The sequence below is a fragment of the Chelonoidis abingdonii genome, chromosome 4, assembly GCF_003597395.2.
Source record: "Chelonoidis abingdonii isolate Lonesome George chromosome 4, CheloAbing_2.0, whole genome shotgun sequence".
NCBI classification, from domain to species: Eukaryota; Metazoa; Chordata; order Testudines; family Testudinidae; genus Chelonoidis; species Chelonoidis abingdonii.
The window spans coordinates 13,386,485-13,402,270 of record NC_133772.1 but is presented as its reverse complement, the minus strand read 5'-3'; the positions used below and the strand labels follow the sequence as shown (position 1 = coordinate 13,402,270).

Genomic DNA, 15,786 nt, shown 5'->3' with positions numbered 1-15,786 from the left:
GTCTAACTACTGTTGATTTCAATGGGACTCTGTTACTTAGACATTTAAACACCTTCTACATCAGGGGTAGGGAACCTATGGCATGCATGCCGAAGGCAGCAACACAAGCTGATTTTCAGTGGCACTCACACTGCCTGGGTCCTGGACACCAGTCCAGGGGCCTCTGCATTTTAATTTAATTTTAAATGAGGCTTCTTAAACATTTAAAAAACCTTATTTACTTTACATGCAACAATAGTTTAGTTATATATATTATAGATCTCTAGAAAGAGACCTTCTGAAAACATGAAATTGTACGACTGGCGTGGAAAACCTTAAATTAGAGCGAATAAATGAAGACTTGGCACAGCACTTCTGAAAGGTTGCCTACGCCTGAGCTAGCTAGTTCCCTGTAGGCATCATGGCAGAAATAGATCAAGAGGGAGAAATTGGGGAATGGCCTTGCAGATGAGGTCATTGAGGGTCTTTGGGGAAAGGCACAGACTGGTTTTGAGAGGGCAGAGAGCAATGCAAAACCAGGTTAGAGAAGTAGGAAGGGGCTGAGTTAGGCAGGCCTCTGTAGTTGGTTGGTAGAAGCTTGAACTTGATGCTGAGGAGCTGATGGCAGGTGACATAGTCCGTATGTGGGCAAGGAACACTATCTTAGTGGCTGCTTTCTGAATAAACCAGAAAGGGACAAGGTAGGTGTCAGGCAGGCCCAAGAGGAGAGTTTTGCCATAGTTGAGATGGGAAGTGAGGACTTGGATGAGAGATTTGGATGCAGGGGTAGAAAGAAAAGGAATGAATGATGCTGAGGAATAAACTCTTAATTTTTTTTAGTCCAACTTTAATGTTTAATAGGAGCATGTGAAAGTATTTCTCTCTGTACAGAACGAACTGTAAACACAGCAGAAGAAACCAGTAAAAGTGATATACGTTTAAAAGAAAAACCTGTTTTGTCCTTGTGAGCTTTGTGACCACATTACAGAACTGCTGTGTCTGTCACGTGCAGGGAGCAGTTGGAGAGGATTTTCAGTGGGTTTGTCTTTCTGTGTAATGTGGTCCTCCCTCATGTAAGCTGTTAACTTCTTGAAACTCTCATTATCACTGTACTCTCTGCCTGCTTAATTTAGGTGATCAGCTTCAGTGTTCATCTTGCCTCATGTGGCCCTTGAGCTGATGAAGCTGGCCTGCACTTAACTCTTCATGAACTTCCTCCTTTCTGTTGTGTTGCACTCAAATGTGAGACTAAAGGACAGTTTTTGAATGCCAGAATCTTTGGAACCAAATCCTCTCATACAGCTCTTTACGAAGCTGTCCACCCTTCCATCTCTAATGAGAACTAATGGCGGCAGGGACTAGCTTTTTGTTGTGTAGTTTTGTGCTGCTTAGCACAGTGGGGCCCTGATCCTCCCAGGGGGGCCCTATGCACTAGCACAATACAAATAATAAATTGTAAAAATAGCATTGACTGAAAACCTTAACACTGACCTATTCAAGCATTGATCATCTAAGTGAGAGAAAATTTATATTTCTTGCTTCTTAATAGGCCAGAGAGAGTCTCCAAATCCATACAATTATCTCAAGGATGTGAATTTGGGAGTAAATAGCTTACCAGAGTTTAAAGAATTAGCTCTCGGAACAGTTACAAGGGTAATGCAGCTAATGCATGTGGATTTTCTGCATTGTGCAGACTTGACAGCGGGCCCAACAGAGTAGGGTTGCCAACTGTCTAATGGCACAAATGGAAACACTCTTGTCCTGCCCCTTCCCCGAGGCCCCTCTCGCTGCTCACTCCAGCCTCCCCTCCATTGCTTGCTTGTTTTCCCCTCCTCCCGCCTCATTTTCACTGGGCTGGGGCAGGGCGTTGAGGTGCGGGAGGAGGATTGGGCTCTGGACTGGAGTGGGTAGGGTCAAGGGGTTCAGAGTGTAGGAGTTGACTCTGGGCTGAGCCTGGGCAGTGGGTTGGGGTGCAGGAGAGGATGTGAGCTCTGAGAGGGAGTTTGGGTGAGGGAGAGGGCGAGAGGTCAGGCTCTGGGAGGGATTTTCGATGCAGGATGTGGGCTCTGGGCTGGGGCAGGGGGTGGGGTGCTGGAGGTTGTGAGGGGGGCGGTGCTTACCTTGGGCAGCTCCAGGGCTGGCGCTACCGTTTAGGCAGCCTAGGCAATTGCCTAGGGCACCAGGATTATTCGGGGGGTGGCATTTTGCCAGGGGGGTGGCAGGCGGCTCCGGTTGACCTGCCGCAGGCATGCCTGCGGAGGGTCCGTTGGTCCACGGCTCCAGTGGAGCTGCCGCAGTCATGCCTGCGGATGGTCAGCTGCTTGCGCAGCTCCAGTGGACCGCCCGCAGGCATGCCTGCGGATGGTCAGCTGCTTGCGCAGCTCCAGTGGACCGCCCGCAGGCATGACTGCGGCAGCTCCACCGGAGCCGTGGGATCAGCGCAGGGGGCGGCGAAATGGCCATGCGCCATGGGCACGAGAAGCCCTAGTCTGTCCTGGGCAGCTCCCAAAAGCGACTGACACATCCCTCTGGCAGAGGCTTCTAGGTGTGGGGGGGCCAGGGAGTTTTGAGTGCTGCCCCTGCCTGCAGGCATTGCCCCCACAGCTCCCATTGGCCGCACTTCCTAGTCAATGAGAGCTGCAGAGTCAGCACTTGGGGGCTGGGGCAGTAGCAATAAGCAGAGACCCCTGCCTCTCCCTCTTCTTCCCGCCTCCCCGATCCACCAGGGGCCGCAGGGATGGTGCCAGCTGCTTCCAGGAGCAGCACAGAGCGAGGGAAGGCAGGAAACCTTCCTTAGCCCCGCTGAGCTGCTGGACTGCTAGCGCCCCAAATCTCCCGGTTTGGCTGCAGTAGCCTCTGGGAAGTAGGGCCTGATTCCAGGAGACTCCCAGTGAAACCAGGAGGGTTGGCAGCCCTACAAAAGAGAAATATTAGAGACAATAAGTGGGAAAAAATTAAGAAAGGATTCTCTCTACTAACTAGGGGTGCTGGGGGTGCTGCCGCACCCCCTGGCTTTAAGTAGTTTCCATTGTATGCAGAGTTTTTTTACAGTTTGGTTCAATGACTCACCGCACCCCCATTAGAAACATTGTTCCAGCACCTCGGCTACGAACGGTTCAGGTTGACAGTTCTTTCACTGATGGGCTCCAGGACTTCCTCACTGGCCTGTAGCTCCTGCCTCCCGTGGTGCCCCCAGAGTGGGAGATGATCTATAGGGGCCCATGTGCTACCTAAGGGGGCTGTTGGGGCTCCTGACCAAGCGTTCTCCACAGCCCTGTTGCAGTTCCCAGGCTTTCCTAGTGCAGTATCTTGCTGCTATAGTGCAGAGTGTAGGACTTAGGAAAGTTGTGTTGGTTTTTGGCAGGCTGCCAACATTTTTTTGGAACTGTGAGTGAGAAGGAAATGGTGGTTTTATTTATTTATTTATTTATTTATAAGTTTATATCTCAGCCAACCCTGAATGGAATTGCCTGGGAGGGGGCACAAAAAAAAGGCACATCTCTAACCTGAGTGCTTTCTGCCTGCTGAATTTCAAAGGGCTGCTGCAAACAATGGTGATGTTTGAGAAAATCTAACTTCACAAGACTCTTTTGTAATAGAAAGACATCGCCACCCTGATACAGGAGTCACTGCCAACTCCCTCTGTGAGTTAGAAATAAAGGGAACAGGCTGTGAAACCGTAAAGACACCATTTCCCCTCATCTCATAACTATCAGGTTACACCCTTCTTACTAAATGTGCTTAGCATTTGCAGTCAGTTAAAGTAATGACCCCACCCTGAGTTTTACAGAAAGCACAAGTCCAGAATAAGGTGCAGTTTTTAGTTAAAATGTAAAACAGATCTGAGCTCTACTCCTGCAAGCTGTTCTGTGTGAACAGACCTCGCAGTTGTGTGGAGCCCTCCTGAAATCAACAAAAGTTCTGCAAAGGGTCAAGGGTCTGGCAGCACAGGGCCAAGACATCTTTAGACAAGCACCTAGTGCATGTTTGGCCTGGTCTACACTATGCGATTACACCGAATTTAGCAGCATTAAACCAATTTAACCCAGCATCCGTCCACACAACGAGGCCCTTTATATCGATATAAAGGGCTCTTTCAACCGGTTTCTGTATTCCTCCCCGATGAGAGAAGTAGCGCTGAAATCAGTATTGCCATGTCGGATTAGGGTTAGTGTGGCCGCAAATCGATAGTATTGGCCTCCGGGTGGTATCCCACAGTGCACCATTGTGACTGCTCTGGGAAGCAATCTGAACTCGGATGCACTGGCGAACTTTTGAATTTCATTTCCTGTTTGCCCAGCATGGAGCTCTGATCAGCACGGGTGGCGATGCAGTCCCAAATCCAAAAAGAGCTCCAGCATGGACCGTACAGGAGATACTGGATCTGATCACTGTATGGGGAGACAAATCTGTTCTATCAGAGCTCTGTTACAGAGGACGAAAAGACAAAGCATTTGAAAAAATCTCCAGGCTATGATAGACAGAGGCCACATCAGGGACTCAGCACAGTGCTGCGTGACAAGTGTAACAGAAAGCCAAAGAATCAAATGGACACTCATGGAGGGAGGGATGGGGGACTGAGGACTCCAGCTATCCCACAGTCCCCGCCAGGGTCTCTGAAAAGCATTTGCATTCTTGGCTGAGCTCCCAATGCCTGTAGGGTCAAAAAACATTGTCCCGGGTGGTTCAGGGTAATACATCTCATTCAATTACACCCCGCCCTCCGTGAAAGGAAAGGGGAAAAAATTTTCTTCCATTTTTCAATGTCACTGCTATGTCTACTGCATGCTGCTGGTAGACATGGTGCTGCAGTGCTGAACAGCAGCATCCCCTCCCTTCTTTCCTGATGGCGACGGTACAAAATTGGTGAAAAACCGTCATCATCCGTGAGTGCCCTGGCTGGCCTGGTGAGGTTGGCTGGGGGCGCCTGGGTAAAAATGGAATGACTCCCTGTCATTCCTGGCAGACGGTGCAAAATGCTGGTAACCGTCCTCATCATAACAGTTAGAGCTGAGCTCCATCAGCCCCCATCCCCCTTTCATGTTCTAAAGAAAAGATTCTGTACTCCTGGACTATCATAGCAGCGGGAGTTCTACCTCCCCCTCATTTTATCTCGCTAAAAAGTCAGTGTTTCTTATTCCTGCATTCTTTATTACTTCATCACACAAATGGAGGACACTGCCATGGTAGCCCAGGAGGGTATGGAGGGGGGAGCAACGGGTGGGGTTGTTGGCGGCGCACCCCTAGAATGGCATGCAGCTCATCATTTCTGCGGGATCTCTGGGGCTCTGACCCCGAGCGGCTGTGCTCTCTGGCTCTAGTAGGACTTGCCCATATTCTAGGCAGGACTGACTCTCATTTTTAGACAAAATATAAACAAGGGAATGACGCAGGGAGTCTATTCCCATTTGTTCATGCGCCCCCGGCCAACCTCAGCAAGGCAGCCAGGAGCACCCATGACAGCAGTAAGACGGTACAAATGATTGATAACCATCATCGCCAATTTCCAATTGTAAAACAGTACCAAAATGATTGATAATCGTCATTCTTCATCGCCAATTTACAATAGCAGGCAGTGCAATAGGGATGGTAACCATCTCTGCTACCTTTGCAAGGCAAATGAATGCTTGCTGTGTAGCACTGCAGTACCGCCTCTGTCAGCAGCATCCAGTACACATACGGTGACAGTGACAAAAGGCAAAATGGGATCCATGGTTGCCATGCTATGGCATCTGCCAGGGCAATCCAGGGAAAAAGGGCGTGAAATGATTGTCTGCTGCTGCTTTCACGGAGGAAGGATTGAGCGACAAAATTTACCCAGAATCACCCACGACACTGTTTTTGCACCATCATTCACTTGGATCTCAACCCAGAATTCCAATGGGCGGGGGAGACTGCGGGAACTATGGGATAGCTACGGGATAGCTACCCACAGTGCAACGCTCCAGAAATCGACGCTAGCCTCTGTACATGGTTGCATACCACCGAATTAATGTGCTTAGTGTGGCCGCGTGCACTTGACTTTATAAAATCTGTTTTCCAAAATCGGTTTATGTAAAAGCGGAATAATCCCGTAGTGTAGACATACCTTTTGTGTGGTATAAAATGTCCTGTTCTAAGCCATGCTTGCTTCAGAAGCTAGTTTTTCAGTGTGCAGCATCAAAACTACAATCCGTACAATCAACAAGCACTTCCTTATAAGAAGTACAGTAAGATCAAAAGTGTACTGCTCCAGAGCAAATTCTCCAGTGGTATAGAGACTATGTATGATTATAGTGATATTATTTTCATATTTTAGTGGTTAAAAACTCTTTGTAGATCTTAAAACGTGCTTTTTAAATTCAGGAAATGATTATCTGTGCTACTGACAAGATGCTTATTATAAAGGTGCATTTTTCTTGTAAGATTTAAAACATGTTTGTTTCTCTTTTTTGGGGCAACCACAAACTGCATTGAGTTTTATTTAGCAATATTCTTTCCGCAGGTGAAGAAACTATAGTTGAAGAAATCTGTGGGATTTACAATGTCTTATTTGGGATGTCCTTTTTTAAAAAAAAATAAAAGGAATACTGAATAAAGATCCTGACTGTTTTCATACTTGTTACTAGAAATTGTCTGGTTAACCATTTAAAAGTTAAGTTGAAATCTAGCTCTCTGCCCTGATCCAATAAGTTTCCCTCTTTGCTGTTGCAGGTAAGCAGCTTTACTAGGGTGCACGGATTTCCTAACCAGTCTGAAAGGATGTAATCTGGATGAATGTTCCTGCTTGGTCCATGTCCCACAGGATACTGGAAGAAGAACCCAGCGAAAATGAGCTCAGACCCCTACTGTCTTCAGCTGCCGCTCTCCTCCTCTCCTTACCACGTTACATTATCAACAGGAATTCTAAGAAGGTTGGCACTGTGAAAACAATGCCATCTTTTCTAAATAGGGAAAATACAGGCACTCTATTGTGGACAAGAGGTCAGTAAACAGACAGTTATGATACATATTTCCAAAGCTACCAGATATTTAAAAGATATTTTTAACTGAAAGGCCATAATGGAAAATGTAAGAAGGGATAGGCGGTGAGTGCATAGAGGTTTTGAATCACAGTTCCTTGTGATTAAGATATTACTCCTTTGAGGTAGTTAAACTTGTTTTAAACTTGACAACTTGCCATTGCAGATAAGACCTTCACATCCAGGACCCGCAGAGGATGAAATGAGTGGATGTGAGGAAGGAAGGTGGTTACATGGTTAAAGCATCAGCATAAGAGTCAGAAGTTGTGGGTTCTGTTTTCAGCTCTGCTTTTGGGTCTACCACAGATTTGTTGCATTCTTTATTTGTATTAGTAGAGGGCCAAGGACCCTTAGTCATGGAGCAGGACCTCAGTGTCCTAGGTGCTGTTTAAATACAGCTTCCAGTCTGGTGTTATGCATGAGCAACCTTAAGACATGCTGGATTTAACTCCTTGGTGCTTGACTTTGCAACCTAAATCAATTTTTACTGAATACAATTTCCTAGTATTTTTTTTTTAAACAGCTAACTAATTATCTTATGTACAACTGCAAGCCTCTCCCCTGCACACACTGCCACAGATGGCTACCACTTCATCTACAGAACTCACTCTATTAGCTCATCAGCCACTGGGTTCCTGTGCTGATTTGGGTGGACTTCAGCCACCATCACCACCCTCGTGGAATGGGGCTGCACCTGCCTGGGTGGGTTCCCCCAGCTTGAGGGATGTTCTGGGGGAGGAGGAGGAGGTGGTCATGTACAGACTTAGAGAGTGATCGAATGGAGCTCAGCCTGCTTCTTTTCTTCTCTGCCCTGTGGCAGCTCCCAGTCATTCCCAATGCATGGGCTGAATCTTAGAATAGTCCTGTTCAATTGTTGTGGCAGGTTAAATGTTTTCCTGGGCCATGTTTCACTGACCTTTTTAGCAGTTGATAAATCAGCCAAAGTTCCATGATTTCTCTGCTCACATCCCATCTTTCAGCTGTTTGAGTCAGCGCATAGAATCAAACAGCATGAAGGAGGCATAGCTGGGCACTGGGGGCTAGGCGCTTCTTAATGCATAGAGGCTAATGCACATGTGTGACCGAATGCACCGTGTATTCACACCCTACATGCTATTGTAGTAATCTTTGCACAAAAGATGCCTTGTAAGGTATAATTTGAAAACTCCCAATTCACTGGTCAATATCACAGTAAAATGTGTGTGGCATTATATTTAAAGTTATGAATTCCCCCCTGCATGACATTGGTAGGGCATGTTCAAACTCCACAATTAGGCAAAATGGGTCAAGCTGGTTTTAAAGGGATGTGAGTTTACCTCAAATTTACATGTAAACACAGTCTTTGGACAGTGAATGGGGAAAGGCAAAGGACAAAAGAGGTCTGCATTTCAGCAAACAGGGGGTGAGGAAAAAACAGCATGGGACTTTTTACCAGGAGATTTTTCTGCCTGACTCTCACATGGAAGGAATTTGTACTAGAAAATGCTCTGAAGGACTTGCATTTCCAAGAGGGAAATGAAATATGAAAGTGAGGGGCAAACACCCCAAGCAACTCTTCTCTCCCTGTCCATCTCCCTCTTTGTAAGTGAGAAGACAAGGAGAAACAGCTGCTAGACTTGAGGGAGGTGTCCTGACTGGAAAAGTTCAGTCTGTAATGCTGATAGAATCTGGTAGGGACTTCACTTTTGAATCAAGTATAGGCTAAGTTAAGCACCAGGAAGTTTTTTATCTTTACTTCTCATGTAACCATTTCCAAATTTCATGCGTCATTACTGCTACTTCCTTAAAATCAGATTTATTTAAAGGACAAAAATAGTTTTTATTCTTTTATTGAAATTAAGTTAAATTGTATGGGTAACTCAATTTGAGGTGACAAATTTATTGTGTATTGTTCCCTTAAAGGAGGGGTGGGCAAACATTTTGGCCCAGAGGCCACATCGGGGAATAGAAATTGTATGGCGGGCCATGAATGCTCACAAAATTGGGGTTGGGGTGCGAGAAGGGAGGCAGGTTCCGGTTAGTATGTGGGCTCTGGGGTAGGGATGGAGATGAGAGGTATGGAGTGAAGGAGGATGCTCTGGGCTGGGATTGACAGGTTTGGAGAGCAGGAAGGAGATGAGAACTGGGACAGGGGCTTGGGGTGCAGGGAGAGGATCAGGGGTGAAGGCTCCGAGCAGCCCAGAAGCAGTGGCATGTCCCTTTTCCGACTCCTACATGGAAGAATAGCAAGATGGATCTGTACACTGCCGCATCCACAGGCACTGCCCCTACAGCTCCCATTGGAGCCCTGGAGTGGGTCACTGGAGCACATAGGAGCCAGAGTGGGGCCATGCTTGGTGTGGCCCCCTGACCCAGCACCCCAGCTGGACTGCCAGAGGGGGGCAAGCTCCAGCTCCTGCTCCCCAGCAGGAGCTCGGGGTTGGCTTAAAATGCTCCTGGCGATAGTTTGCCCACCCTTGTCTTAAAGGGATAACAGAACCCCAGTGTGGCTGTGGCTGGCAGGTTGTGACTTGCATGAAGGAAGGCTGTTTGTGGATGGCCCAGGTGGGAGCTACTTCCACAAGGCATTGTAAGGCATCCTAGGTTGCAGGACAGGGGTGACAGAGCCCTCACCTCGCCATGTCACAACATGTATTGGGAATCACACACAAGGGTGGCTCAGAAGCCAGTCACTGCCCTGTGGGTCAAGTGCCATAAAGAAGGGTAACGGTGAGAAGGTAATTGTATATAAAGCTTTCCTGGAGCAGCTTTGCTCCCCTGAGCACCCTCTCTGCGCTTGGCAGACCAGGTCTGACTGGTGAGATAGAATGGTGGGTGGTGACAGACATTTGAGGAAGAATTTCCGGATGATAAAGGCTACTTTCCTAGAGATATGGGTGGAGTTCAGCACAGAACAGTGTACAGAAAGAGGACCTTAGATTGTAAACTTTGTGGGACAAAGACCATGCCTCTTAGCTACGAAGAACTATATGTTTTCAATGCTATACAACATTTTCGTCAATCATAGTGACTCACCGTTTATATTGATTTTACAGAGTATCATTTAAAAAAAAAAAGAAAACTAATAAAAACTTTAGCCAAGTCCTGCAGTCATTACTGAGTACTTACTCCTCCCTCTTTGAACACCCCTTTCAGTCAGTAGCTCTTGCCAGAATGTCACAACGTGTCCTACTGCATTAGATCAGAAACTGAACAGAGCAGTGTGGAATGGGCCAGGTCTCTGTATTATGGGGCTGTTTCCTTTCTCTTCCCCCTCCCCCTCACCTCAACACTGAGACTGTGCGGGAAATACATCACTATTCAGCTTAAATACCAGCCAGGTCTGATGGTTGAATTTCCTCAGAGAAAGAGGAAGTTGTTTAGAAATTATTTAAAAATAACACAGTCCCTCTCTAAGCCCCCTGTCAGAGCCTCTTTTAGCCTAACATAACAACAGTGACATACAGCTTGTTCACAAAAGCAAAAAAGTGAACAGAGTTAGTTAGTACAAACAGTGGGTTTTATATCTTTTGAAAGAAACCGTTCCTGCCAGCTGCAGGAAGCCTGCTCCTGGAAGCAGCTCCGGGGATGGCCGTTGCACCCAGAGATACAGACTGGAAGGGAAACCAGTGGAGGGCTTTAAATGTTTCAATTTGCACCTAAATGAGCATACGCAAATGAGGGGTAGATCTGGTCGGTGGTTCCATCAGCAGCTGCCCCTCTGTGTAATGTGCCCACGCAGGGCCAGCACTTCCATTTAGGCGACCTAGGCGCTTGCCTAGGGCACCAGGATTTGGGGGTGTGGAATTTTGCCACTCTCAGCAGCAATTCAGCGGTGGGGGTCCTTCCGCGCTCCCGGGTCTTCGGCGGCAATTCTGCGGCAGGTCCTTCACTCGCTCCGAAGACCGGGAGCGTGGAAGGAACCCCCCCACCGCCAAATTGCCGCCGCCAACCGGGAGCGCGGAACGACCCCTGCCTAGGATGCCAAAAACCCTGACGCCGCTCCTGTGCCTACGGCTGCACCCACAAAGACACACGTGCAGTGGGGTGAGCCGGCCCCCTCCATGTGTGTGCCTGGGCAAGTCCACCGGCCTCCTAGGACATAGGCTCGATGCTGATCCCTGGGGCGAACCAATAACTCAAGGTGCAGAGCAGCCTCTTCTACCCCGCCCCTCACCCGAGCACTGGCTTTCCGGACAGCGCCTGGGTGCAAAGCAGGGACAGAAGCCCCGCCCCTTTTGACCGCACCCAGCCCCCACCTCTCAGGCTCCGCCCCATCCTCTCCTGGCCACTCCCCTGCTCCCGCCCCCTTCCCTCGCTGTCCCGGAGCTTTGGCCCCGACGGTGCTGGCAGAGCCGGAGCGAGCGGTGGCGGCCCAGAGGCTCCGCTGCCGGCCCCGCCATGGTCTCGGCTCCGCGCTGCTCGCTCTGGGGGCTCCTGGCGCTGCTGCTGCTGCCCCTGCCCGGGGCTCGCGGTGAGTGGGCGGGGCTCGCCTCCCCCCTCCTGGAGGGCTCGCCCCGTTTTGGAGCCTTCCCTGTCCCGCTTCAAGCTGTTCCCGCTCCTAGAAACTGTGACTNAGGGGCTCGGCCCGGCCAGTCGGGCCCTGGGTAGCGAGCGGCCGCGGGGCAGCCCGGGTCGGGTGACAGGTGTGAGCGGGCGGGCAGCGGGCTCGGCCCTATGGCCCGTCGGGGCGGGTGTTTCCACTGCCCGAGACTCGCCTGGCGATGTCTTGTCTTGGCCTCGCTTCTGCCCGGGAGAGACAAGCCCGGAGCAACCCAGAGCCCGTCCGCTGCCTGGGAACCAACTCACCGTCTGCAGCGTGGCTGGGTGGGGCCAGATCTGGCTGGGACCCCAGATAACTGTGCCCGGAGCCCTTTGCTCACCCGGCCCCTGGCTTTATTCCGGCTGTGCTGGGTCCTCTATTGGGGATGTGGCCTCTCAGCCCGGTTTTAGTGTAATTAACCCTTTAACCGTCGCTGTGAAGTGGGGAGAATAAGTTGTTGGCTCGAGGGATGATGCCCCAGCACCTGGGTGTGCTGTAAGGAATCCGGGCAGAGCTGGTAGCTGAAGTCTTGTGAGCTGATGAGATGGTCCCAAGAGAGGACAGGAACAGCAGGGGAGTGCAGGCTAATGGAAGCCCAGATCAGACTGGATTAGGAAAAAGAATTTGATCAGTGAGCTCAGACACAAGGAGGAGGAAGAAGATGAAACTTGCCTGGGAAGGAGCAGTTATAAAACTGGAGAGGATCAAGGATGCTATTAGAAGGCAGAAACACAACGCAGTGAACGTAAGAATGGCCACAGTGGGTCTGATCAGTGGTCCATCTACCCCAGTAGTCGGTGCCAGATGCTTCACAGGGAATGAACAGAACAGGGTGATTATAGAGTGATCCATCCGCTGTCGTCCAGTGCCAGAGTCTGGTAGTCAGAGGTTAAAGGACACCCAGAGCATGTGATTGTGCCCCTGAGCATCATGGTTAATAGCCGTTGATGGACCTGCCCTCCATGAACTTAACTAATTCTCTTTTCAACTCAGTTATACTTTTGGCCTTCACAACACCATATTCAATGATGTTAGAAGGGAAGGGAGGCAGGGATATGGGGCAATAGTTGAAGGGATAGGTGGGATCAGAGGAGGACTTTTGAGATTGGGAGAGACCAGAGCTTGTTCACGTGTGATTTTAGTGAGCTGGCAACGTGTCAGGAGATCTTCTACTATGAATGGCATTCCAGGCATGTTTACTGGGCCAAAGATTATCCATCTCTGAAATTGTATTATAATCCTCACGGTTGTGCGCAGGACTAGATTGTTTATAGTTCAAAGAGTTAATTGATGGTGTGGCTACAAGGGCAGGACACCCAATGCAAGTGGATATCTCGCACTGTGCAGTCTCAGAAATATTAAGGAAAATGAAATGAGTAAAATTAGCTGCATTTTTTCCTGTTTGTCTTAGCAATGTTGTTCAGTGATACTTTCACTTTTGTGTGAGGAGGCAGAGTTTTGACATATTTTTAGGAGAGTGAAGGAGGAAATCTGGGACTGGGCCTCTTTTCTTTTAGCCTGTTTTGTCAGATACTAACACTGTAAAAGTCTCTCTAGCCATCTGGTGGCATCTGATGTCTTTCTATGAGTGGCCTGCCTGTTTATATGATTTTCAGAACAGTCAGATGAGTAAGCTGACGATGTTTTATACAGTGTCTATGCTGAAAACAATCCTGAAAACCCCCCAAATAAAACTGGTGATTGTAAGGGGGAGAAATATCCATTCTAGCACTGAGCACAGGATTCATGGTGGTAAAAGCTTTTGTTTAAGGGACGAATCTCTTCAGCTTGACCTGGCCCCATAGCTGGCTCACTTGGAGTGTGGGTGGGAGCTGGAGGGTTGCTTAGGCTGGAACTTGTCATGCAGTGGGGACTCAGCTGCTCTGTGCTGCTAACCCAATCACTCTCTGCATCTCCACCATTCTTTTGCACTGTGGTTGCTCTTGCTCGGCTAATTCCTGTTTAGATAACTTTACCTAGCACAGCAATGAAGATGCCTTTAGTTTCAACGCCTGCTGTGGGAGGTTGTCTGTTCTCATAGGCTATTGGAAAACCTGAGGAACCCCCACAACGGGGCTCACCTGCCTGTGGCAGTTCCCTGTAGCATCTAAGGCCTGGTCTACACTACTGGTTTATACCGATTTTAGCAGTGTTAAACCGATTTAACACTGCACCCACCACACAACGAGGCCCTTTATATCGATATAAAGGGTTCTTTAAACCGGTTTCTGTACTCCTCCCCAATGAGAGACGTAGCGCTGAAATCGGTATTACGATATCGGATTAGGGTTAATGTGGCCGCAGATTAACGGTATTGGCCTCTGGGCGGTATCCCACAGTGCACCATTGTGACCGCTCTGGAAAGCAATCTGAACTTGGATGCACTGACCAGGTAGACAAGAAAAGCCCCGCAAACTTTTGAATTTCATTTCCTGTTTGCCCAGTGTGGACTCTGTCACGATGTGTGCGATGCAGTCCAAATTCCAAAAAGAAGCTCCCAGCATGACTTATGGAGATATGTCTGACGCTTTATGGAGAGCAAATCTGTTCTATCTGCCATGTCAGAGACAAATGCCAGAAGCATTTTTTAAAAAATTCCAGACAGAGGAGTCCACGCAGGGATACGCATATGCTGCGGACAGGGGCTAACGGAAGCCAAAAATCAAATATTGATGCTCATTGAAGTACTAGGAACTCCAGCATCCACGTCAGCCATCTCGACAGATTAGTGCATTCCTGCTGACATGCAAATTGCATGTAGGTCAAATACGTTATCGTGTAGTATATCGTCAATTTACCCCCTTCCCCCCGGGAACGAAAGAGGAAAAAAAAATCGTTTATGACCTTTTTAATGTCACCGTTAGTCGACTGCATCGATGTGACGGCTGATTTTTTCAGCGGCAAATGAAAGCAGCACCCTATCCCTTCCTCCCGGGGTGCAGACGGTATACGATCTGATCTATCCATCCGTCATCATCAGCCCTGTCGTGCTTCATGGCTGCCTCAGTAGGATCGGCCAGCGTCTGGTCAAATAGAACCTGAGTCATCCCGTGTGTAGGAAACGAGCTGACCCTCTCATCATAGCAATCTGGGCTGGCTTGGATCATTCCCCTCTTTCATGTCATAAGACATAATTCCTGTAGCGCGCTGGACTATCATGCAGCGGGATCTGGGCTCCCCTTCCCCACACCATTTCTTCCTCTGGCTGTACATAACAGCTTGGACGACTGCTTCCCCCTCTTATCTCAGATCACAAGTCATGTTTCTTATTCCTGTAGTCTTATTACTTCATCACACAAATGCGGTGGACAGTGCAAGGAGCGCCAAAAAAAAAAAAATGAGGTTGGGAGAAGAAGCAACAGTGCGTATGTTGGGCACCCCTAGGAATGCATGCTAGCTCATCATTCTGTGATCTGAACGGCAGTGCATTACCTTGAATACATGTCTAGCACACTGCACCACATATCTAGCAGAAACGCTCTTTTTATAACCATAAAAGGAAGACCCGGGGTCATTCGCATTTTTATTCTTTGTAGCCGCCTGGCCAGTGGCCGGTAGCACCATCGACGCAGCAGCGGTACAAGATGATTAGCCAGATAAAAAAAAAAAAACCAAAACAAAAAAAAAAAAAAAAAAAAAAAAAAAAGTCATCATCCTCCACGGCCATATTTAACAAGCATGGACGACGGCTATCAAGACAACTAATAACTGGTTATGCTATTCTTGCAAAGGCAAATGATGTCTGCTCTGTAGTCTGTCATACCACTCTTCAGCGGCATCCAGAACAACATATCGGTACCGTGACAAAAGACAAATGCTCCCCATGGTTGCCCTGCATATGGGTTGCAGGGCAACCAGGGAAAAGGGCGCAAGATTGGTTGTTCTTTCACGGACGAAGGACATTGAATGAGATATTACTTCAATCACCGCGGACACTATTTTGCACCATCATCATGCGATCTCAACCAGAAGTTCCAATGTCATGGGAACTATAGGAACTATAGAGGATAGCACGGATACACCCACATACTCAATGCTCTCAATAACACTAGCCTCAGTACATGGTACACACACACCAATGAATTGCTTAGTGTGGCGCTGCACTTGAATTTTTATACACTCGTTTGTACAAAACGTTTATGTAAAAATGGAATAAATCCCATAATTGTTGACATACCCTAGTTCAGGAATAACGATTTTACAAAAGGCAGCTGTGTGACTATTTAAAATAAATTCTAAATGTTTAGAGAGCGAAGAATGTCTTCTGTTTTCTGATAGTCGTGT

General features: G+C 48.3%; 1 protein-coding gene across 4 annotated transcripts in view; it reads left to right on the top strand.

Annotated features, from left to right (window-relative positions):
- Nucleotides 1–15,786, top strand: part of LOC116828710 (complement receptor type 1-like) — a 306,270-nt gene that overhangs the window by 149,029 nt on the left and 141,455 nt on the right. The gene's annotated exons all lie outside the window — the stretch shown is intronic.